Source organism: Pleurodeles waltl, chromosome 3_1, assembly GCF_031143425.1.
Source record: "Pleurodeles waltl isolate 20211129_DDA chromosome 3_1, aPleWal1.hap1.20221129, whole genome shotgun sequence".
NCBI classification, from domain to species: domain Eukaryota; kingdom Metazoa; phylum Chordata; class Amphibia; order Caudata; family Salamandridae; genus Pleurodeles; species Pleurodeles waltl.
Window position 1 is genome coordinate 1,560,803,820 of NC_090440.1, and position 24,082 is coordinate 1,560,827,901.

A 24,082-nucleotide genomic window follows, 5' to 3' on the forward strand; every position below is an offset into this window, starting at 1 on the left:
GCACGCTCTTTCTATCTCCCTACTTACCCTTTCCCTGCTTCCTATCCAAAGAGTAAACCCCAGAAATATCTCTATACTTACCGTGGCGTTCTTCTGTTTTCTTGCCGGTACCTCCCTGGAGCCACTCCAAGTTCCCAGAAAACACTGACCTAGGAGACAAGAGGAAGAAGAACGACAGAGTTAGAAGAAGAGAAATTAATCGGGTTACGCCATAAACAAACTGAACTCTTTTTGAAACACCTGGGCAAAGAACGAAATATAAATAAACACCTTTACTTACCCTATTATCCAATCTCCGTCTGGTTTATACCGTTCAGCCTGTCACAGTGGTGTCAGAAGTGGGATTTTAACCGCGAAGGCTGAGGAACGGTATAAACCATGAGTGAACATCCTAACCTAGAGGACATGATTAAACAGCTGGCGGAAGGCCAGCGCCATTTACAGCTGGTATGGGAAGCTCACCAGCGAGAGGCCAAAGAAGATAGGGAAGCTTTACAGTCCGCCCTAAAAAGTCAAGCCACTATATTGGCGAACAACCAGCTTGTCCATGAAACGGCAATGAAAAAATTAACTGAGACCATAGCTGCTAGTAAAGTTTACCCTAATGTCCCCAGTTCGGTTCTACAACGATATCAGGAAGGGGAAGATCCGAACTCTTTCTTTACTAACTTTGAACGGGTCGCTTCTTCCAATCAGTGGCCGAAGAAAGATGGGGACAATACATTGCTCCTTTACTCACCGGTCTTATACAGGCAGCTTATCAGGCGGCCAATCCAGACGGTACTATGCCCTATAAAGACATAAAAAAGAGCATTTTGGAACGGGTGGGCCACGATACCGAGTACTATAGAGTAAAATTCCGTAAAGTCAAATGGGGACAGAATGAGGACCCCCGAACCTTCTACTTTAGGGTTAAGGATTTGGCGCTCAAATGGTTGGGACCTATCGAACTAACCGAGAGGATGTTATCAGGACAATCATCCTCGAACAATACTTGGACTCCTTACCAACCGGTACAAAAAATTGGATAAGACAACATCCAAATGTGGATACAGACATGGCTATAGACTTGGCCTGTGCATACCACAGGTCCACGGACGTGAGATCACTATCCCCACGGCCCAATCTCAAAACCCTTACACCTCCAGCAAGGCCCACACCGAGATATCCTGTAGAAGACCCATTTCCACGTAAACCAGGAGAGGGTCATCCAATACCAGGACCCCAATGTTTTAACTGCGGAGAATGGGGACATATAGCTCGCATGTGCCCCAGGAAAACGGAGGGGGTGGAACCTATGGAGATAGGAGTAACACGACGCAGGGTCCTATGTACGGGAAAAGGGGACACCAAATTTAAACAGACTTTAAGAATCAATGGTCACCTCCTCTCTGCCCTCATAGACTCGCGATGTAGTCAATCGGTCATCCGACAAGATCTAATAGACCCAGTGGATGAGAACACCAGCCAAAGAGTTACCATTTGCTGTATACATGGCGACAAGGAGCAATACCCCCTTACCACAGTAGAGTTAGAGTGGGGAAAGTATAGAGACCAGCATGTTTTCAAAGTGATAAAGCAATCAGGGTAACATCACCATTTTGGATACAGCCACTCTATCCATGACTAAGAGAGACAGTCTTAGATAAAAATGATTTTGAATTTATCAAGCAAGAAGCTTTGGGGGTCATTCTGACCCCGGCGGGCGGCGGGAGCCGCCCGCCTGGAGGGAACCGCCAGAAGACCGTACCGTGGTCAAAAGACCGCGGCGGTCATTCTGGGTTTCCCACTGGGCTGGCGGGCGACCGCCAAAAGGCCGCCCGCCAGCCCAGTGGGAAACAGCCCTCCATGAGGAGGCCGGCTCCGAATGGAGCCGGCGGAGTGGAGGGTGTGCGACGGGTGCAGTGGCACCCGTCACGTATTTCAGTGTCTGCAATGCAGACACTGAAATACAAAGTGGGGCCCTCTTACGGGGGCCCCTGCAGTGCCCATGCCATTGGCATGGGCACTGCAGGGGCCCCCAGGGGCCCCACGACACCCCTCACCGCCATCCTGTTCCTGGCGGGCGGAACCGCCAGGAACAGGGTGGCGGTGAGGGGGTCGGAATCCCCCATGGCGGCGCAGCAAGCTGCGCCGCCATGGGGGATTCCCAAGGCAGCGGAAAACCGGCAGGAGACCGCCGGTTTTCCTCTTCTGACCGCGGCCGAACCGCCGCGGTCAGAATGCCCTAGGGAGCACCGCCAGCCTGTTGGCGGTGCTCCCGCGGTCCCCGGCCGGAATGACCCCCTTTATCTGATACATTTTGCTAATATACATTGCAAGACCCAAACACCAAAATGTGGTTGGTTACCATCTCATAGATGTATGACTGGGGGTTTATTGTTATTTTTTCCTGAGGGTATACTGGTAGAAAACAAAATTGTTCCAGCTCATCCACATGCCTGAAACCTCCACAAGTAGCGTTCCGGTCAAAGGTTCTGAATTGGTAGGTATATCTCTCAGGTCTAGAAGCACATCATCCACATAGAATGAAACTTTGTGGGTCATCTGTACACCCCTAGCGTGGCAAGCCTTTCCCCCTGCTGAGCAATGCCCCCATTGCTAGAGTAAAAATAAGTGGTGACAAAGAACAGCCCTGCCTCGTACGTAGCCCTCATTGCCAGCATTCTGAAATGACCCATCCTGTGTGGACATGGGCTGTAGTGTCTGCACATAAGAGTCTGATCTAGACTAACAGGCCATCATTTGTGCTGATTTTATTTAAAAGCAAAAACAAATAATTCCAATTGAGAATATCAAACATTTTCACTATATATATGTAAACTATCACTGGGAAGCCAGGTGTGGGCATTTTTACGATACCGGATACTGGACATTAGCTAACATATTTCTTCCTGGGATTAGCTTATTTTTGCAAGTCTGGATCACTTGTAATGGAATATCTAACCAAATTTCCCCAGGGATTTTGCCCAATATTTATTGGAAACTGGAATCCTACCCTGATAGAGAGGTGCGCTAAGGCACTTCTAGTTTTGGACATCGTTATATGAGCATCAAGCAGTTCTCTCTGCTCCAATGGAATGACCCTCAAATTTGCCCTGCTACAAACTCTGAAACTTCAGTTACACTTCTATAGTATTGTCTCCATGTAAATGTGATTAATAGCTCACAAACTCTCTATTTACCCTTTAGTCTATAAGGAAATATTGTCCTCCCTCATCAATGGTGTTACCACAGCGAGCCTCATATTTATTTTCTTACTAATCATGTCAGCAATCTACCTGTCTTATCACCCACATCATAGACCATGAGAAAAAACTCCTTGTAATCTACTTTTCCCAGACTTTGCATTAGCATATGCCTTCTGCAAAAAATAGGGTTATTAGTTGGGAAGTGAAACCCTTCCCAAGCAACAGCCACAAGCCACTGGATTACCCTGTGCTTAACCCTCTGGTAGATTGGCACAAAAAGCAGTCTGTCTCCAAAAGAGGCAAAAGTATGTGTGCAGCACACAAATAAAGTAAATGCAAGATAAAATCCAGACCAATCTAGAAATATATAGTACATTTTATTAAATAAAATTATGTCAGAATGAATAAAATACAATGAATACAACTGGAGATATGCAATTTCAAAGTATTAGGTGAAAATAGCATCAAAAACCACAAAGCACCAGCTGGGGATATCTGGAGACACCAGACTGGCACAAAGTCATGAAGTTCAACCTATAAGACTGGATAATGGGCCGGATACAGAGCCAATTTCAGCCCGCCTCATTGTTCTTGGACTGAGATGTGAGGTCCTGAGTCACACTGTGTCACACTGTGCCAGGTTGCATCGGTTTTGATAGGACCACCGATCAGGAGTTGTGAGATGCTGCATCGAGTTGCATCGTGCTGTGTCGATTCCAGTGTGGCCACCAATCACAAGCCATGAGGTGCTGCGATGTGAGTGCTTATGCCAAGATGCATTGTGCTTCATTGGTTCCTATGAAGCCACCGGGCTGGAGCAGGCAATGCATGGACTAGCGTCAAAATAGATCACATTGCCCGCTGAACAGTGTATCTGATTGCACTTGGACTGAGATGTGAGGTTCTACGTCAGACTGCTTCAGGTTGCATCAGTTCTAATGAGACCACAGATCAGAAGCTGCAAGACACTGTGTTGAGTTGCATCATGCTACATCGGCTCCAATGAGGCTACCAATCAGGAGCCGTGATGTGCTGCGATGCGAGGTCATGTGTCAATATTCATCATGCTTCATCAGTTCTGATTAACCCACCGGGTTGGAGCTGGCAGTGGGTGGACCTGACTCGAGATGTGTCACATTGCATCGATTTCAAGAGTCCAAAGGACCAGGAGTGTTTTGAAGACTTGGTCTGAGGGTCCAATGTTTATACATGGTGCCAGCTTTGAAGTGGAAGAAACTTCTGGACTTTCCTCCACATCTGGTTCTAGAATTTCCTTCCTTCTCCTACCCTGGCTCTTAGGGGACTGGGGTGACAATAGACTGCGGTGAAGTCCTTCATGAGTGTGCTGAGGTAGCCTCTTTGAAGTGCAATGGTGGTAGGTGACAGTTCTGCCCCCCATCCTGGCAAGATGGCCCAACCTGAAAAAACCTAATCCCCCTTTGTATCACTGTCTGGATGGAATATACAAGATCCAACTGTCAACTACACCCAGTCAAGTGACTCAGGATACAGGCTGCAGGCACCAAATGGTTAGAACAAGAAAATACCAACTTTCTAAAAGTGGTCCCCACTTAAATAACAAATTAAACGTGAATGGTCAAAACATAAGCATATTATTTGTTTTAAACAATATATTGATATTCAAAAATACAAACAAACTTTAAGTACTTTCCATAATAGTGAGTAGTGTTTGAAAGTGTTTGCTACAAAATGCTGGGAGTGTCTTGAAGTGGTCCTTCTCACAATAGAATGGCCAGGAGAATGAGGGACTGAATTTTGTCTGTCTACAGTCTACTGGGGTAAGTTTAGAGAGAATGCCATCTATGCAGAAATGATGCACCATCAGAGGGGAACAAGACAGAGATGACTCTTGTCAACCCTTATATTTGCTCTAATAGTTGAATCTTTAGAGGTTCACATATGCAGATCAGTAAAGGTACCCAGTATGCCATTTACTGGTATAGAACACAAAATATGTCTCTTTGAGGACCAAGTGGTCCTCTCTATGACAAAGCCTGAGACCTCAGTCCCGGCAGGTATAGCTCCCAAAGCAGATTTGAGAATCTTTCTAGCTTTAAAATAACAATGGAAAATCAGAGATCTTGAGCATTCCACTTCCTCAACAGATTGAAATAGCTTTGGACTGAACGAAGAGGGCCAAACCATCAAGTACCAAGGGATTAACATCACAAAGTCAGTGCAGAAGTGGACAGGGGCCAACTGCCAAGCCCAGAGAGCCTACATAGGGGCTGGTCTGGCCAAATGGTATTTCTCATGGCTTGTTTAATTAACATGATCTTCCACAAGCTCCCTAGCTCCATCCTGGAGGCTGAGCTTGACGTTATGCAGAGGCCAGTGCTAAATTATATCTGGAATGGATTCCAAGCTAGAGATAACAGAAAAAGTGCTGATGGTAACATGGGAGAGACGTGGACTAGCACACCTGTACATTCTAAAGTAGGGCTATGACTCAAATCTAGGAATCATTGTTGAATGGTTTCTATGTGAGTCAGAGAACTGTTGACTTCACATGGGGAACGCTGGCAAGAATATCACTATGGGACACCCCTGGCTGCAATAGGAGGCTCGCTCCAGGAACTTAATAACCAGAACACCAATAGAGGTGTGGGATACAATTGCAGTTAGGGAAGAAGGTACCATATTCCATCACCTTGAACTGACCTTTCACTTTATTACACATCATACCATTGATGGAGGTGGTAAGATTTGAGAAGTTGAGTCAGCGTGAGTACCTCAAACTATGGGAGATGTTTTCTAAAAGTCTGATCAACACCTCCGTGGAGTGTAAAAGGGCCTTTAAAGTCACAGAACTGATAGGCTTCTATACATCTAGGATGGCAGCAACAACACTGGAAGGAAAGCACAAAGGACCGCATTCTACCACATTTTGAGGATTGGCAAAGAGAATCATCATTGCACATTGGAAAAGGAAAGTAGCACAGTTGTGTCACAGTGGGTATGTTCTCTTTGGTAGTCACTGACTGTCAAAAAAATCACATATGACATGGAATCCAAAACTAAGACCCTTGGTGAACTTTGGACCCCTTTGATCGAACGCCTAACAAAACTGGCCCACATGACAGACTTTCCACCTTGACTGCAAACGCAGTGAAAGGGCAAAGACAGGCCTGAACTGGTTATAACTGTGGGGACTGGGATAACTGCCCAGACAATGAAGAGTTAAGGGTGAGGTGGAGTGTATGAGCTGCAATCTCAACTGCTGTTAGTGGAGGACATAAGAAAGTAGCATCACATGGCATTAAAAAAAATGATGCACTATTTAAAATGTATCCAGTTTGCCAATGTGTTATATTGCTGAAGGTCATTAGGGTGTCTTACTGTTATATTTCAAATATAAAAACAATAAAAACATTTGGACAAAATAGAGGTTCATTTTCAAATGGGGAATTTTTAATGTGCTTCTCAATGAATGCCTAAGAAAGCACAATTTCCAAACCTACCTCATAGTGATGTCAAACTTTCCTGTTCTGACTTAGTCAGTTTATACTTCATTTAAGTTTAGTATGCAGATGAAGAAACTATGTAATGCACTTTATCCTGAGTCTTGTCCTGAGGTGATATCCTGAAAGGGTATCTATAGCAAATACAAGTGACCCCAGCACAGCATTCCATGTCACTGATTTGCTGTTCACCTATCAAGGTGGCCCGGCACATAATTATGGAGGCTGCAACTTTACAAGTGATCAGATAATGTTTACTTGAGTCAGGTATTGATTTTATTCCCGGCACCAGGGCCAAGGTCAAGGCATTTCTTCCCTTTCAACCAAAATAGGCTCCAGCTCTCTGAGGTACCTCTGTCCCATCAAGCAGAGATCTTGGAACCTGCAGCTCTTGCTGTAAGTAGTTTAGGAGAATCACGATTATGTCTTGTCTCCCACCCTAGGTGATTTGCTTGTAAATAAATATGTCTTTATGGCTTCATTTGCTACTTTTTATTATGTGTATTTGTACAATGCCCAACTCATTATGGATGGTACCTTGGGGCTGAAGCAGGAGATGTGTGGGCTGAGCCAAGGTAGGGCTAGGTGAAGAGCTAGGTCTCCAGTTTCTTGAGGAATTCAATACCTGATGAGGAGGCTCTGATGTGCAGTAGCAGGTTAATCCTGGCTTTAGATGTGAGGTAAGAGAAGGCACAAAAGACAGATCTGGTCCTGAGTATGCAGGTGGGGAGGGGATATGTGCCAATTGAACTCCAGCTGAACAGTAATGTCTGGTAGGTTTCTGGAAAAGTGGTTTGTGAGATGTATCAGGTGCATGCTATGTAAGGCTTTGTATGTGTGCAGGAGGAGTTAGTTTGTAAATTGAGAGCCAGTAGAGCTCTTTGAAGCATGGAGAGATGCGAGTGCAGGGTGGGAGGGTTAGGATGAACCTGACTGCTGACTACTACATGGTCTGGTATGTTCTGGTCAGCTGAGCGTTGATTCCAGCATAGAATGAGTTGCCATTGTGCAGATTGCTTGTGATGAGGGCTTCGGTGATGGTTGTGTGAGTGTTGGTGGGGAGCCATTTGAATGTTTTCTTGAGGATCTTGAGTGTGTGGAAGCAGGAATCAAAAACTGTGTTCACTTGGCCGGTTATGGTGAGTTGGTTATCGGTTACCATTCCAAGGTTCTTTGTGTGTGTTCCTGGGAGCGGTGTGGGTCTGCATTCAGCAGGCCATCAAGTGGAGTCCCAGAATGAGGTGTCTTTGCTGAAGATCGCTACTTCTGTCTTGTCTGTGTTAAGCTTGAGACAATAGGTTTTCATCCATCTGGTGATTCTGCTCATGCAGGCAGAGAAATTGGTCTGGGTGTTCGATGACTTCTCGCAGAGGGAGAATATAAACTGGTGTGGTCAGATTAGGATATGAGTTTGATTCAGTGAGTGCAGAGGATGCTGGGGAGTGGGGTCATGTAGGTGTTGAACAGAGTGAGAGTGAGTGAGAATCTTTGTGGAATTCTACAGATGAGGTTTACAGCATCCAAAATGAAGGTGGGCAGGCTGACCATCTGAATGCGGCCTGTCTGGAAGGAGCAAATCTAGCGAAGTGTGGGACCTTGGATGCCGGCTCCATGCAGTTGTTTGATATGGATATTGATGCCGACTCCATAGAGTTGTTTGGTATTGATAGTGTGGGAGATAGTGGCAAAGGCTGTGTAAAGATCCAGTAGGATGAGGGCCACGGTGTCACCTCTGTCCATGATCATCCAGATGTCGTTTGTTGCAGCGACGAGCGTAGTTACTTGTTTGTTTACTGTACTGTGTGGTAATTGTTGTCATGTTCTGTTATTTTATTTCATTGTTATTTGCAGGAAAGAGGTGCATACATCAACTTTAATTGAGCCCCTGTATATCTTTAACCAGCTCTTCCGGCTCAGTTGTTGGAATTTTCAAAGTACAGTCCTTTTATGTACTCTCCCTTTATTTGCTATTCCACTTCTGCAGGAAGCATTTGTATTGCAGAAGTTGGTTCAGATGGCTGGTCTGGAAGTGAGTGATGATGATATATATATATATATATATATATATATATATATAGAGAGAGAGAGAGAGAGAGCGATAGATAGATCCACATACATTCAAGTCAGGTTTAAAGATGTAAAGCAAATAGCACTTGCAATAAAAAAGAGGTTGGACAAATTAATGTGTGTGTCAAGAGTCAGGTTTTAACAGCTGTGGTGGCGGGACACATGGGGGCAGGGCAAACAGAGCTGGGACTAGATCCTCTTCTTCCCCCCCCCCCCCCAGACACCACTGTTCAGCCAGTTTGCAAGTGCAGCTTTCAAAATGTAAAAATAGCTGTGAAGCGTTTAAAATGTATATCCTATTCTCATTATCATTACCGTTAATTTTCATTAAAGCATATCTAAAACGACCAATATGAACCAGGATATAATTATTGAAACATAAACACGATGTTGATTTGATTTTACAGCTTCTTGGTATGTTAGCTTTGGAAGTTGTCGTATATGACTACACGGCATCTTAGATTGACAGGCAGCTGGTGAAATAATAAAACCGCTATTCCCACACTGCCAAGGGCTCAGAGAGAGAGACGAGGACAAGACAGATACCCAGCCACTCACCATATAACGTGTACCATTTCTTTCTGAACATGCAGATGGCATGGCGCTCCCAGATTTCATTTGAGTGAATCTAATCCCTCCTCTGCTCCCACTAGAAAGGAGGGCATTAGCAGCCATATGTCAACCAGATTTGTCAGATTATTCATTACAATTAATTGCTGTTCTCACTTAAGGCCTTTAAGGCTGTGAATTGCTCTGAATTCTATTGCAAACACAAAATTATGAGTAAAAGACTTTAGCCCTGTCATTCAAATTTCACACTGACCTTTATCGGCTTTTGGCTTTTCAATGGGTGCTGGGCTGAAAGCTTTCTAATTGGTGTTCCGTTTCTTCCGCACTACAGGTAAGCTGTCGACCAGGCTATATGTATGGGCAGCAGACAAGAGGAACGACTCCAGGCCCGGCGCACAGTCTTTTACTGGCAACGAGTAACACATTAGCAAAGTAATGAAGTGAACTAGGTGTCATAATGACCCAATCCACTAATGAAGCCGAAAGCTTTGCAAGGCCTGTTCTGTCTTGGAAAAACTTATTTTTGGAGATGGATTTCTTTGCGCGGGGTTTCATTAGTAGTACTCTTCTGTGAGTTATCACCGATGAACTTTGGAAATTAAACAAATTAACAAGCCTATTTGTCGACTGTGATCATTAAAAACCTAGCTAATTAAGCACGGTTACCTTTGCCAAAGATTTAGAAATGTTTCAATTTGGGTTTCACTTTTTGTGAGAGATCTAAATGTCTCTCAGTTCGTCATACTTAGTGATTTTTAATGACTTCCTAACGCAGAATTTTGTGTTTGCTGGTTCTTCTGCTGTATTTTTCCAGGCTCTGGTCTTACCTTACCTGTCATGCGAGTGAGTCTCAATAGAACAGTTCTTCAAAACGATCTGTGCAGTTTAATTATCATAAGGGCATTTTTGCTATCCAAGAAGGCTCTGTCAGTTACTTTACTAAGTCTCATTAGGTTGCTTTGATCAATTTTGTGTATAGCCTTAAAGCTACACATTTGTCAGATGTTTTACATACCTTGACATCAAGGAAAAATCATATTTCAGGAACTCGTCACACATTTGAAGGAGGTGTCAGGTCAAACACAACCTCCCAATTTTTTGGTAGCCATGCTTGTTAGCAAAGCAATGTAGCACGTTTCTGTTTTTTATGAGGATATCAAGGAAAAATATTTTTGGGCCAAAATATCGAGACCTAAATATCGAGAACAAAAAGAGTGAAGTTAAGTATATTTAGGTAAGTATACTTTTAGTATACTTCACATACATTTACCATATACGTAGATGGGGAATTAAGAACCGTAAATCCAGATTTAAAAATGTGCACTTCTCTTCAGGAAATTTGGTCCTCGATATTTAGGTATCGATATTTAGGTTCCACAATATCCATTCCTCTATATTTTTACATACATTTTTACTTTTCATAAACTCTAATGTCTTTATGCTACTGTTCCAGAAATAAAAGACAATTGAACGAGTGCATTTGGTCGTTTCATCGTTTCAAGAACATTTTTCCACTGAATACCACATTAAATCACGCAGTGGGGAAGATGAGTTACCAGCCATCGGTAGGACCTGAAGGGTATGATTATTGAATGTGGTCATTTCATTTTCCTCTTACATGAGATGGAGATTTATTTCCTAGATGTGACTGTCAATCATCGTGAGAATGCCAGACAAAGAACTCGCCTCCTAACACTAAGTTGATATGGAGATCATTCGTCCAACTTCCAATTAATCAACAATTAAATGAAGAATCTACAAAATCCCAAATCCTGTGCAATATTCTCAGGTGATCTTCCTTTTTTCAATCAAAATTTGCGTAAGTGCCTGAACTTTTCTAATTTTGATTCTTTGTTATCATCAATACCTCTGACCATTAGTTCAAAATGTAAGGTCTGAGGCCTGATGTAGACAATGTTGCTTCTATTTTGTCTCGCCATCTATTTTATCAAAAATTCAGATACAGGCTTTGACAATTACAAATCCTATGCTGTTTGTTTTTCTCTTTGAAGTTCCCATCCGCAGAGGTGTTAAATTATATTCGGCACTAGGCTAAGCACTTGGGACTACCTGCATCAAAATGTAATTTGCCACCATTTTGGGCCAGGAAACCTGAGTAACTAGTGAATTATTGCTTTTGTACTTTATATTTATAATTAAGGGCATGAGTACAATTGCATGTGAAATTGTGATCCCCGCAGAAACACATGTTTGATTAGGGTTCCCAATTATAAGTGGTGTGATGGTTATCTCAACCCTGTTGAAACCTTTCAGAATTTAACATGAGGAAAAGGGCAAAGCCCAGTATTCAGTAGAAGCATTTAGCGCTAAGATATACATTGTTCCCTAAAAAGTCAGAATAAGTGCAATATATCACATCCGAAAAATTCAAAATCCGATAGTGTCAGATTTCACTAGATTTGTTAAAATGTGACTACCCTTCCAGTGCACTCGTATTCTGGCACTAAGCTCTAATAATGAGTTTAGGTGGTCTGGCATTTGAAAATACACGATGCAACTTTTTTTCTTGAGTGGGGTTGACAGTAGCCAAAGTTTCATTTTGGGGACCAGTCACAGATCCCACTGAAGGGTCACTGCCTGCTGTCCCACTTTTACCCCAGAGGTAGATGGTGTCTTGGACATGCTTTTTTCCCCTGAGCATAGAGCACATTAAGATACATAAGCAACCTGTCACCTTTATTTTTAATACTGTCATCTGAAACATAGCTGACAAACCTTATGTTTTCAACCGTTAACGCAGTTGTGGTGTTCAGGAATAACACACCAGGGATCAACCCCAAGAAGCTTTTGATGGTGATTGACCAGACTGATGCCTTAAATCCTAGAAGAACAACCAATGAGTTAGCCTGTTTCTAGATAACGTGCCTAATCAACATTCAGTGAACGATTCACCCGATAGCACTGCTTCAAAGATTTCGTTAGCAATAATTTACATCCATGTATTTATCATTGCATTGGGCCAGTGCACTTAGATGGTACATAAGTGGGCATCCTATTGTGAACAACTGCCAACGAGTGAGTGAATCCACTGAAAATTATTTGCCAGGTTGAAATTAAGGATTGAAATGACACTAGTAGTACGAAACTCCAACCTAGAAAGCCATTTATTAACTTTTCCCCTAAGTAATATATTTATTTAAACATCCACACTAACACCTCTTTGCCCAATGGATTTATGTTCCATTAAATGATTGGGCACCACAATGGCGCACCATATGACAGAGCAAGGGCAACAATGGCCTACTAGGACATTATTAACTACAGTAAAGTAAACGCATTTAATTTTGATAAGAACAAAGCAGATCATTCACTATCACGTGGTAGTCTTTTCTCGGCTGCGATTAAAAAGGATTGTGCAATAGTTACTTGCAAATAAAAATGACCTTCTAAGATTGACATTCTAACATTATAGCCCTTTTGTAATTTTCTGATACTAGATCATCAATTTTGATTTGGTACTTTTAGCTCCAAAATACTTCTTATTGAAATAATTATTGTTCAAAGCATTCATGGAAAGCCTAGAGTTTCCGTTAGAGTCCAATTTTATTTTTGTTTTTGCCTAGAAGAATTAAGGGAGGTGTCCAGGCACTCTTTATTCTTTATTCTCAATTGTGTGGAAACATTTCCCTGAAGTCAAATATAATTTTTTATTTCTCAGATACTTCTCTGTTCAAAATAAGTTATGTAATTTTTTCAGAAGGAATGCTTCCGAGGCACTGGAGAGGGAGTGGAATAAACTTGGTGCCTAATAGGAGAAAACTGCACCCACCATGTTTTGTGTATGTACAGATGTTATTTCCCTGTGTGTGGTTAAGACATAAAGTTGCATATCATTTCTCCAGTGAGTTGGATAATTTAGCATTATATGTGTTTCGCTCAGACACCGAGATCAGGCTCACCTTCACAGAGTCACCCTCAAAATCGAGGACCCCTTGTAAAAAGAAATGATGCTGGTGAGCCAAGTCAAACCATTCCTACATCCCCAGATTCTATTGATCTGGTGCCGTTGATCCTTTTGGTGTCGTGCAGGTTATGGACAACATGGGCAAGCATGACTGTGGACAGCCCAAGCTTAATTTTGAGAGGAAGACACATGCTAAAGGACTGACCAAGAATGTTGATGGGGACCCTCTGGGAAGGATCCTCCCAGTGCTGGCCAGGATCCTGATGTAAAAACCTTGCTGGTGAAGAGCTTTGTAGTCTGAACGCTATAGATGCTGAGCTTAACACACTCACTGCTAGACTTGATTGCAGGTCTGATAAACTGAAGAAGCATAATGATTGTCTATGTTAGAGTTTGGAGCCTCTAGTTGGCAGAGCTATATACCCTCGTCCAAGTAGGCACCACAACCCTAGTCAGGGTAAGTCACAACAAAATCCAAATTATCCTGTGCTCACCCTCTGGTAGCTTGGCACAGAGCAGACAGGCTTAACTTAGAAGACAATGTGTAAAGTATTTGTGCAATAACTCATACAGTAACACAGTGAAAACTCCAGAAAAAGTACTCCACACCAGTTTAGGAACATAGATACTATTTAGCTGAATAAAATAAGACCAAAATGACAGGAATCCAATGTGCACAAGCAACGATACAAATTTTAAAAGATGAAATCCAAATAAAGCAGTTAAAATGCATTAGCTCCAACTGTGGCTATCACAATGTCATTGACAGAGTTGTTCCCAGCAGTCCGAAACCATGTGATGCCGGTCACCGAGTCGCACAGAACCCCAGGTACAGTATCCTTAGAAAACGATGAAACAAAGACGTTGCACGGAGGTGAGGCATTGCCGGAGCTGGTGCGGCGACGGTGGGGAGACATCGGTTCCTAGTGACCCGGCGGGGTCGATGAAACCAGTTGATCAAGATGTGATGTATCGACTTCCCAGTGTTGCAATCCCTTCACAGGACTTCAGCGACATCTCACAGACATCAGACTTCCATTGCAGGCCGCAGTCACTGTGAGGACCAAGGATCCAGAGCAGGCAGCGGTGCGGCGTCGGACAACGGCATCAGTTCCAGAGTCACTGAAGTCAGTGAACTAGCTAGGAGCTAGTAGATGAAGTATTTGTTGGCCATGTACGTCAAAACAGGAGGCAACCTCAATCCAAGCACTTGGAGGGCCCTTGAGGAGGAAGGCCGAGTCCTTCCAGCAGAGTCTGGGGCCAGTAGGCAGCAGGGCAACAAGCAGCGTAGCAGTCCTTCCAGCAAAGCAGTCCAGATGAGTCCTTTTTGCCGCCAGACAGTCCCTTTGACAGTAGTAGATCCAGAAGTGTCCAATTTTGGATTGTCACAGACCCAGTATGTATACCCAAAAATGCTTTTGATGTGGAGCAAACTTCAAAGAGTGGTTTTGAATTTCTCGAGTTCCCCTTTCAATACAGCCCTGTCTGCCAGGATCCCTGTGGAAGGTTATCAGTAGTTTGTGTGGGGTCAGGCTATTGCTCTTTGAAGTGTAAGTGAGAGCCCCTCCATCCTTCCTGCCAAGGGTGGCCCATTCAGTATGCAGCTGTGACTAAGGCCCTCATTATGACCTTGGTGGTAAGTACCTCTTACCGCCATGCTGACTGCTGCCAACATACTGCTGCCGCAGCAGATTACCACCACCCATATTATGACCCACACATAGCAATCCGTCACTATACAGCCACACACACAAGTCCGCCAGACCAAAGGTCAGTGATAAACTGGCGGTAGCAAAACCCACTCCGTTGCACCAACAGAACTACTCCCACAGCATTATGTCCCACGAATCACCACTGCGGACATTCAATGACACTAAACCATTGGCGGTACATACCGCCGTGCTCAAAATACACACAACCTAACAAAACCACATTGGACAATTCAAACTACACACACCTTACACACATACACACACCACACCCACACCGCTATAAAACACACACCCACATTACCTACAACCCTTTACCAATACAAACAAGTGCCACAAGAGAGATAGCAAGATCACATACAAGACCACAGACACACACCACCATCACCTATACACCATCCACGCACCCATCATCACACACCCCAACACAGCACCCTACACACCCTCACCCACACCACTCACAATACACCCATGGCACTGCTACGACACCCCAGGTTCTCTGAGGAGGAGCTAAGGGTCATGGTAGAGAAAATAATCCGGGTGGAGCCACAGCTATTCGAGTCACAGGTGCAGCAGACGTCCATTGCTAGGAAGATGGAGCTATGGCAGAGAATTGTGGACAGAATCAACGTCGTGGGACAGCACCGCAGAACAAGGGATGACATCAGGAAGAGGTGGAACGACCTACGGGGTAAGGTACGTTCCACAGCAGCAAAACACCAAATAGCTGTAAAGAGAACTGGTGGTGGACCCCCACCTCCTCCCCCACAACTAACAACATGGGAGGTGCAAGTCTTGGCAATCATGCATCCTGAGGGCCTGGCAGGAGTAGGAGGAGGACTGGACTCTGGTAAGTCACCCCCCTACCTGCATGCCCTCACAAACCTCCACCCTTACCCTTACTCCCATCACTTCACCACATACCCCACCATCACAACCCACTTATCCCAATACCAAGCTCTGCATGCAACACCAATGCATGGACACCCCTCACAGACCTGCATGGACACCCATCACTAAAGCATGCTCATTAGAGAGAATCACCTAGCCCACAAAATCATTACTCAGACAAGCCAAAGCTGCCAGGGCAATAACAACCATTCAGGACAACACACCCATACACAAGGTGACACATGCAGAAACAATAACACTGCATTTACATCCCCACAGGTCCCCCACCCAACGTCACCGGAGAGGAGGTGCCAGCAACTTCCAGTCCACCCCCAGAAGAGGCCCACAGTGATGACAGCAGCTCTGGATTCCTGGATCTAGATGACCAACCTGGCCCATCAGGGATCTCTGGACAGTCAGTAACCCAGGCACAGTCCCATACAACCACAGGGCCTCCGTCTTCAGGAAACACCAGCACATTACCCACCCAGCGGGCCCATACTCCTGTCCCCAGGACACGTCACTCAGCAGTGTGTCCACCACTACAGGGATCCCAGGCCACCGCACAAATACAGGACGAACAGGGACCTGGGGTCAGTGGCAGTGGGCACACGGTTCTGGGGACAGAGGTACAGGACAACAGGGAAGCTGGGAGTACTGCTGTGCAACAGGGGGAGGACAGGCCCAGGGAATTGACTCTCCAGGAGGCACTCACCAACATCCTGGGCGCATGCCACCATTTGCAGGAGACGATGGGGCAGATACTGGACAAGTTGCAGGAGACCTAGCAGCTGCAGGAGGGACATTACATGGGGACCAGGGAGGACAAGAAGGACATCAACACCACCCAGGTCTCCATTGGGGGGGTGCTGGCAGACATTGCCAACACCATGATGATGGCAGTGGCACACCACCGGGCCCCTGACACTAGCCAAACCGATGAACAGCCTTCCACCCCCGCTAGTGGACAGGAGGCCCCGCCACAGGAACAACAGGCCACCAGCACCCCACTCCCTGCAGAAGGAGAACCACCGCGCAAACAGTACCTGCGATCCAGGCAGAAGCCAGATGACATTGCCAAGACCCCCGCAAGGAAATAAGACACTCCTGAATGTCACCCTTGTGTCCCACTCTGTCACCCTGTCCACCTTAAACTGCCATTGCTCCTCTTCATATGCCCCCTTGGACAATGCACCTGTGATCCAAAAAGACTGGACTCCATCCTGGACATTCCTCCATCATCACCCCAGCCCATTTCACACCCCCGCCTAATCATTAGCACTTAAACAAACACCATTTGAATAAAAACAAGTATGGAGTCTGTCAAATCATTTAACCATGTATTCATTTAAGAAGCTTTGAACACTGCAATATAACTGTACAGTAATGTATACATAGGAATAACCTGTAGTTGGCTGCAGTCAACACATCAGGAGCAATAGTGGGGCACAAATATCTGAAAATAGAGATGCCAAATGGTACAGTAAGTGGCCATAGAAGTGGGAAAATCAGCCTGCCAGAGACAATGTCAAATACAAAACTGTTAATGTAGAGTGTAATTACAGTGCCTTACCTGTGTGTCATTGGAAGTACTGTCGTATTATTGCTCTTCTGTTGTCCTCATCCTCTGCCTCCTCATCTTCACTGTCCATAGGGTCCAATGCTGGCACAAGCCCATCTCCAGCCTCATCCTCCTGCAGAAAAGGCACCTAGCGATATAAGGCAAGGTTGTGCAACATACAGCATGCCACAATGATCTGGCACACCTTCTTGTGTGAGTAGTACAAGGATCCACTTGTTAGATGGAGGCAACGAAAACTGGCCTTCAGGAGGACGAACGTCCTTTCTATTATTCTTCTTGTTCGCTCATGTGCCTCATAGTAACGTTCCTCTGCCCTTGTCCTGGGATTCCTCACAGGGGTCAGTAGCCATGAGAGGTTGGAGTAACTAGAGTCACCTGCAAATATTGAGGGATAACTGTTAGACACACACTAACCCTTAGGGCCCACACCATATCCATACACCAACAACTCCTGGGTGAGAACCAGGGCTCACCTATTAGCAACACCCGGTGCCTCTGGAGTTGAGCCATCACACATCAGATGCTGCTATTCCTCAGGATAAAGGCATCATGCACGGACTCAGGATACTTTGTATTGTCATGGGAGATGTACTGGTCCGCCAGGCACACTATCTGCACATTCATGGAGTGAAACCTCTTTCTATTTCTGAACATCTGTTCATTTCTTCGGGGGGGGGACAAATGCAATATGTGTACCATCAATAGCCCCAATTATGTTGGGGATATGCCCCATTGCATAGAAATCAGCTTTCATTGTAGCCAAATCCTCCACCTGGGGGAAAACGACGTAGCTGTGCATGTGTTTAATCAGGGCAAACAATACTCTGGTCAGCACTATTGATAACATTGTCTGAGACATTCCTGCTGCCAAGCCCACTGTCACTTGGAAGGAGCCACTTGGAAATGGAGCACAGATAGGACTTGCACAAGAGGGGGGATCCCTGTGGGCTGACGGATAGCAGATATCAGGTCAGGTTTCAATTGGGCACACAGCTCTGTGACTGTGGCCCTGTCCAGTCTATAGGTGAGGATAATGTGCCTGTCCTCCAATGTTGCCAAGTCCACAAGGGGCCTGTACATGGGGGATGTCTCCATCTCCTATTCATCCACAGCAGTTGCAAACTAGGGGGCTAATGGTGAGTAGCTGGTCAGTATTCCACATTTCCAAACACTACACTGCGTTGCATGTTGTGACTGTAACACAATATTGTTATATATCCCCAAATGGTGCCTATGTGTACTGTGACGCAGTTAGGTTCCATGGCATGCCCCCACCCCTGAAATGGCGTCCGCCTGTCCTATATGGAGGGACAGGTGGAAATGAGATAATTGCACTGATGTTATGTGCCGTTGCGGGAGGCGGTCGAAAACCGCTGTGCAAATCCTCATTGGATCTCATTGGGTCCTCTGGGTTACAGTGGCCAATGGTGATGTACGCACCACTTCGGACGTGACTGGCATTTTCGATCTGTTCACCCACTTTCTACCTGACCTTCAACAGGAGAGGACCTACACTACAAGTGCTGCTGTGATCTTTGTCTGGAACCTTTCATTGCTCGTGTCACTGGGGAAAGGGCCCCTCACTTCACCTTTACGGAGTTGGAGAGACTGGTGGATGGGGTCCTACCCCAGTACTGACTGCTGTATGGGCCTCCAGTCCAACAGGTGAGTAGACTGTGAGCACAATGAATGGGGCATGAATGCATGGAGTGCTGTGAGTGAGGGCCTCGTGTAGGGGAGGTTGGAGTAAGGGCCCTGGGCAGCGTGCTGCATGTATGGTGGGCAATGTCTCTGCGTAAGGGGATGTGAGGGCTATGGTGGGCCATGAGTGTAACAGGCAGGACGGTCTGACTGATATCTTTTCCTATGTGCATTTCTCTGCAGGCCAGCGCCCATCAAAAAAAGGGTATATGGCGTGGCGTCGCCAAGGACATGCGGACCCTGGTGGTCTACGGCAGGCAGAGCACCCACTGTTGCAAACGGTGGGAGGACCTGAGACGCTGGGCACGGAAGATGGCAGAGGCCCATCTGGGGATGGCCTCCCAATGAGGAAGTGGTGCCCGTTGAGCCTTGACCTCCCTGATGTCTGCATACTGGCGGTGGCCTATCAGGAGCTGGATGGGCGCTTGGGGGCATCACAGCAGCCACAAGGGGGTGAGTACAGTGCCCCAATATACTACTTGCGCATTGTGGGGTGGCATCAGGGTGTGGGATGTGGGCCTGTGGGTGCCCCTAGGCCAGACCGGCCAGTGCAGGGTAGGGCCCATGTTGGGCAGGGTCTGATGTCAACCTCCTCCAAACAAGATAGTAGGCCTCCACTACTGGGCAGGGGTCTGTGGGTCTAAGGTATGCTTCAATTGGCATTAGGTATCCCTGTCCATGGGCTGGTGACTAGCATTGTGACTGGCAGTGCATTGCCTAGTGCGTAGAGCTGTTCCCTGTGTGTGATTGTGTTGTGTACGCCAACGGTGATGTTGTTGCCCCCATTGGCCAAGGGTATCCTTTGTCTCATTCCCCCCCTTTTTGTTTTGTCACCCTGTCCTTATGTGCCTTAGCATCATGTGGCGGAGGAGCAGAGGCACCGACGATGGGGAGAGCTGCATCCCACAGGGCCCAGCAGGCCGAATCCACTGATGGTGATGGCACCAGTGGGACGGAGGACGAGGGAAGCACCACGGCGGAGGTTGGAGGGGACAGTTCTGACAGTGATACTTCCTCCAATGGAAAATCCATGGTGGTGGGGGACACCTCTGTGCCCACCCCAACTACAGGTAGAGCGGCCACCCCCGTATCCAACACCCTCCCAGCAGCCCCTCAGCGTTTTTCCTGTGCCTGTTCACCCAGGAGGGTGGGCATCTCCTTCACCCCACGCACCTCAGGCCCTGCCCCAGTTAGCCCTGCTGCCCTGAGTGAGGAGACTATTCACCTCCTGCGATCCATCTCTGTTGGGCAGTCAACAATTGCGAATGCCATCCAGGGGCTGGCAGCCCATTTGCAACAAACAAATGCATTCCTGGAGGGCATTCACTCTGGCATGGCGGCCCAACGGAGATCAATCCAGGCTCTGGGCTCCTCCCTGATGGCAGCCACTGTCTGTGTTTCTAGCCTCCCCCCTCCAACCTCCTCTTCCCAATCCCATTCCCGTCAACCCCAACCTATGCCAAACACACAGGCAGACCAGCATGCACCCACAACAACACACAGGAGTGGGTCAGGCAAACAAAAGCACCACACATCATCACACAGGCACTCACACAAACACCATCCAGATGCAGACATACCAGCATCCACTGCCTCCACTTCCATCCACACGTCCCCTGTGTCCTCTCCCACTGTGTCTGTGCCCCCTCCATCCAAAGTACACAAACGCAAGCAATCAGACACCCAACAGCCATTCACCTCACAACAGCATCCAGCCCATGCACATGCACCCAAACACAGCAGACAGACACCTCCTACAACCACTTCCTCTTCCTCCACTCCCAAACCTTCACCCTCTTCCCACCCCAATGTCCCTAAGAAGCTTTTCCTCTCCACCATTGACCTCATCCCTACCGCTCCTCCCCCCGTCCTTCACGTCAGGCCAGGATAAAGAAAAGCCAGGCAAGCACCTCAGCTACCCAGTCCAGCTACTGCAGGTGAAAGAGGATCCCGGGCACCAGACAGCAACACTGATGGTGCCTGCACCAGGTGCATCAAGGAAGGGCAAGAAGGCACCACCAGCTGCGACTAGGAAGGGCAAGGAGGCACCACCAGCTGCAGGTGTGAAGTGCAAGGGGCAATCTCCGGCTGCTGACAGAAAGGGCAAGGGGCCTGCACCAGCAGGCAGGAAGGACAGGAGGCCTTGTGCTGGGACTCATTCGGAGGCCCTACCACCAACCATGATGGTTCAGCCGTCTGAGGCTGCAGGGGATGGGCTGGAGCCTCCCCCCTCCACTGCCAGCACCGCCACCAGCACCACCGCCAGCAGCAGCAGCCCCAGTGGGCAACCGGCAGGGGACGCAGGGGATGGGCTGGAGCCTCACCCCACCACTGCCAGCCCCAACACCAGCCCCGGCACTGCCACCACTGAGCAGCCATCACCGCCGGCGGACAGTGTGTAGTCCTGCCTCCACGGGCTCTTGTGTGTCCTGGCCCCTGCAAATCCAGTGGGTCTGACACCCAGGTGAGAGACTGGGACCTTGCACTCCCCAAGATCTGCATCACAGGGCATAATGCCCACTCCAGAACCAGTGGAAGAAGTCATCAGCTCACCGCATCCTTCCCAGGATGAAGCACACTGGGCGCAATGCCACCTCCAGAACCAGTGGAAAAGCCATCCACTCACCCCATCCTTCACAGGATGAAGCACACTGGGAACAATGCCACCTCCAGAACCAGTGGAGAAGCCATCCACTCACCCCATCCTTCCCAGGATGAAGCATACTGGGCTCAATGCCCCCTCCAGAACCAGAGGTGAAGCCGTCCACTAGAGAGACTGTGGCCTTGCACCCCCCAGGACCAAGCAGTGGGCATACCACCCACTTGAGAGACTGTGGCTTTGCACTCCCCAGGACCAAGCAGTGGGAAAACCACCCACTAGAGAGACTGTGGCTTTGCACTCCCCAGGACCAAGCAGTGGGCAAACCACCTACTTGAGAGACTGTGGCATTGCACTCCCCAGGACCAAGCAGTGGGCAAACCACCCACTTGAGAGACTGTGGCCTTGCACTCCCCAGGACCAAGCAGTGGGCAAACCACCCACTAGAGAGACTGTGGCTATGTACTCCCTAGGACTAAGCAGTGGGCAAACCAGCTACTTGAGAGACTGTGGCCTTGCACTCCCCAGGACCAAGCAGTGGGCAAACCACCCACTTGAGAGACTGTGGCCTTGCACTCCCCAGGACATCGCACAGGGCATGTAGCCCCCTCCAGGATCGGTAGTGTTGTACCATTTTCTGGCTGAGGTGCCCCCCCATTCCCCATCCCACTGAGGTGTCTGTGTATTTTCGACCTGATGCTCCTGCAGTGTTCTCTCAATGTTGTTGCAGGAGTGAGGTGGGGCCTTGGCCTATGTGTTGTGGCCCTGTGGCCCACGGACATTGAGGACTGGGCAGTGTCCCTCCATATGTAAATATGTATATAAGTTTGTAATTTAATGCACTTATTCATGATCTTTAATCATATTACACTCACTTTCTTCCAATCATTTTGTCCTTGCATTATTCCTGAGGGGTACAGGGTGGATATGTAATGTTACTGCTTGTTTGTATGGTATTGGGGGTGGGGTTGTTGCGTGTTGCATGTGTGTGTGTCACTCTCTTTTTCCTCCTCCCCTCCCATGTGTGCTGGGCAGCAGTACTCACCATGGTCGTCATCACCCGTTTTGGTGTTCGTAATGCAGGAAAAGGTAGACGAGCATGGGAAATATGTGCAACTTGGGCTCCATGGCGTCGTGGTTGTACCCTGTGTCACCAGAGGTGAGTCCTTTGACTTCTGTGTTCTGTTTCCGCCGTGCTTTTGATGTCGTTGGTACCGCTGCGGAAAAGCTGGAGGTTAGGCTGGTCATAATGCAGTGGGTGGTACATTTTCTTCCACCTGGTTGTTGCCGGTTACCGCTGTGGTGCTGGTTGCTACCGCTGTGGCGGTCGGTGTGTTAAAGTGGCTGTCTGCCTGAGCCGTTTCCGCCGTGGTCATAATTCCATTTTTGTTACCGCCGGCTGCTAGGGTTGTAATGAGGGCCTGAGTGTCTTATGTTTATGGCTGTCTGGGTGGAATGCACAAGGGGAGCTGTCAACCAGCACAGACCAGGCATGGATTGGAGACAGACAGTAAGGCACAGATGGCAGTAAGTGTAGAGAAATGCAAATTTTCTAAAGTAGCATTTCTTAAATAGTAATATTGAATCCAACTTCACAAGTAAGCAGATTTTCTATTACCATTCCGGCCATACTAAACATTACAGGGCTACTCCTTTCGGATCAGAATCTACCACTCAAAAGTATATGAGGGCAGTTCTAATGCTGGCCTATGAGAGGAGCCTGCCTCACTGTGGTGAGAAACACATTTGTTTGTTTTTCACTACCAGGACATGTATAACACATAAGTACATGTCCTGCCTTACATAGCACCATGTCCTATGGGTTACTTAGAGCCTACCGTAGGGGTGACTTATACATAGAGAAAGGGGAGTTTAAGGCTTGGCAAGTAGTTTTAAATGCCAAGTCGAAGTGGTAGTGAAACTGCACACACAGGCCTTGCAATGGCAGTTCTAAGACATGGTTAAGGGGCTACATATGTGGGTGGCACAATCTGTGCTGCAGGCCCACTAGCAGCATTTAATTTAAAGGCCCTGGACACATCTAGAGCACTTTACTAGGGACTTAGAGGTTTATTAAATATGCCAATTGGGTAGGAGCCAATGCTACTATGTTTAGAGGAGAGAGTACATACACTTTAGCACTGGTCAGCAGTGGTAAAGTGCTCAGAGTCTCAAAACCATCAATAACCAGGTCAGAAGGACGAGGGAGGCAGGCGAAAAGTTGGGGGATGACCACCCTAAGGATGTCAGGTCTAACAATCTAGATCAACTGGAACAGTGAGCGACAGATGAGGACGATGGTGGTATAACACACAATAAGCAACTGCTGCGAATGGAAACGGTTCTGTAGGTGATTAAGGCCAAG